This window comes from Bos indicus x Bos taurus, chromosome 1 (genome assembly GCF_003369695.1).
Source record: "Bos indicus x Bos taurus breed Angus x Brahman F1 hybrid chromosome 1, Bos_hybrid_MaternalHap_v2.0, whole genome shotgun sequence".
Taxonomy (NCBI): Eukaryota; Metazoa; Chordata; class Mammalia; order Artiodactyla; family Bovidae; genus Bos; species Bos indicus x Bos taurus.
The window spans coordinates 142,267,238-142,269,703 of record NC_040076.1 but is presented as its reverse complement, the minus strand read 5'-3'; the positions used below and the strand labels follow the sequence as shown (position 1 = coordinate 142,269,703).

At 51.3% G+C, this 2,466-nt stretch overlaps 1 long non-coding RNA gene across 1 annotated transcript; it reads right to left on the bottom strand.

The window, feature by feature from the left end:
• Positions 1–235: 235 nt before the first annotated feature.
• Positions 236–978, bottom strand: LOC113899249. Its single transcript, XR_003512879.1, has 2 exons — positions 684–978; positions 236–396 (listed from the first exon to the last, which is right to left on the bottom strand). It is a non-coding gene; the product is annotated as an uncharacterized LOC113899249 (long non-coding RNA).
• Positions 979–2,466: the final 1,488 nt, after the last annotated feature.

Here is a 2,466-nt window from a genome sequence, read left to right as displayed (position 1 = left end):
CCAGTATTCTTGCCTGGAGAATCCCATGGACAGAGGAGCCTGGCGGGCTCTGGTCCATAGGGTTGCAAAGAGTTGGACATTACTGAAGTGACTTAACACACACATGTGTTTCAGTCTCCTGCAAAATTTCACCTTGTAAATCGGTAGATGAGAAGAACAGATATTTCACTCTATAGTTCTGGAAAAGAAATAATAGTTTCTCATGTGAAATAGGCTGAAGTCATCCCAGAATTTCTGAAGTCACTATTTTAATTCAAACAAAGATGTTTTGCAGGAGGTGCTCCCGGGCTGGGTACAAGCTGAATCCAGGAGAAAGAAGACCCTCTGTTGGGGCTTTGAGTCCTCAGTGTAGAGAAGTTCTTTCTGCAGAGTGGGGTTCTCCACTCTGGATGTCTCCTGGAGAGTTTTAAAAATGCTGATGCCTGACTCCGCTCCCCCAAGACCACAGGAATCAGAATCTCTGAGGGTGGGCTTGGCACATGTATCTCTAAAACAGCACCTGGGTGGGTGCTGAGAAGCCTTATGTAGCTTCCTGATTGCTGCAAAGTCAGAATCCAACTGTTTGGTGCCAGGAGTTTTGTGGTGGGGGCTGGGTGGGCATGACTGGTGAGGAAATGTGGGTCAGCCTCCCAGCCAGGCTCAGTGGGAAGCCCCCATCCTTTTTGCCCAGTGACTGGGGTTACCTGGGGGGCTGAGCACCCATGAAAGGTCGTGTGATGAGTGTACAGGGAGTTGTAAAGAGGACGATGCTCCCATCTCGACTGCTCCTCTAACAGACAAGCCTTCCTCAGTTCCTCTTCTGCGTGAGTCATCTGACTGCCCCCAAATTAGTCCACACATCTCCATGTGCACTGCAGGGAGGCAGAGACTGACAGCCTGTCCCAAAATGGAAATGCAGGTGACAGACACTCTATCAAAATAGAAGAGGCAGTGCTTTTAAGACCCCACACGCTGAGGCACAGCTGGCACCGGGGACGCCGTCGACGTGGCCTTGAGTCAGTGAGCTGAGGCGGGGGCACGTGACTCAGCGGGGCCAAGGGGGTGGCTTGCAGCTTTGGGACTTCTCCCTGCAGTGCGCCTGACTGATCATGTCCCACCCCCAGTGGACTGCACACTCCCCCAGGGCCAGGACGATGTCTTATTCACCTCGATCATCTCCATGGCAGCCAGTGTGATGTCAGACACACAATGGGAATACTTTCTCTGTCTTTTTTTTTTTTTTTTTTTTTTTTAGGAACGAGTGGATAAAAGCAGTGATGTCTGGGAGGTAGATGATGAAACCAGCCTCCACAAGGTGACGGGAGGCCCATCTTACTGGGGACTGAGGCTCCTGCTGCCTCGGGATGGCCAGGGAGACAGACGCCCGCTGGTGTTTCCAGCAGGGTGGTGACCCATCCCGCTCTGAGTCCAGGTGTTGGAGGGCGACAGGAGAGCATATGGAGGGGAGTCAGGTCTTTAAGTTCATCAGGAGCAGGCGCATCCTGATGACTGAATCCTGCGTCTGAGACATCTGTGCAATGCCCTCGTGAAGGGTCATGGCAAACAGGCCAGGGCACCATCTATGCACCCATGCCTTCACCTTCCAGAGTTTTTTTGAGCATCAGGATGTTCTGGGTGCTGGGCTGGACCCCAGTGACCCGGGCTGAGGGGCCACATCTTGCCCTCATAGAGCTACCATCCAGTGCGGAGACAGACCTGCTGCAAGCAATTCTAACTCCACTCGGGGGATAGAGACAGTGCGTGGGGACCACAGGAGCTCTGGGGCCCCTGCAAGAGGCACACCCACATCCTGCGGCATTTTTGATCCCGAGGAGCCGGGACAAAGACGGGAGAGGGCTTTCTGCTCTCTAGCTCTCTGACCACTTAACATTCCAGGCTAATGGTCATGGTTTTATGACAGTGGGAAGCAGGCCTGGGGTGGTGTGTGTGTGTGTGTGTGTGTGTGTGAAGCTTTAGAGCATCTACGCAGAACCCTGAATCACAGAATTGTCAAACGAGAGTACTGGACTCTGAGTTTACGATGAAGTAGGATAAATGCGTACCTTTCACAAAACTACTCAGAATGCCCCTAATCACTCATCTTCGGTGACAAGAACAAATGGGCTTTCCTAGCTCCTGACGGTCAAGTGTAGAGAAAGCTAGGGATGTTTAGTGGGTCTTTCACAACCAGTCTAGTCATCTCTGCTTCCTAACCTATGTCTTGTTTACATGAAGCTCCCAATAAATTGCTGGAGAGCAATGAATACGTGAGCTCAATACCCACCACCTGCCCACCCTGCACAGGGGCTGATGCATCTCCTTTTTAAATGTCTTTGTGTCTTCGTGGTAGATGTCTTCCTATTTTTAGCTTTTAATTGCGTTCATCGCGATGCTGATACAAAAGAGTTGGTTTACATTTCTGGACGTGCTTTCGCTCCACCATCTGGAAGATGGTGTGCTTCAGGGCAGATGTTTACATTCATGCCT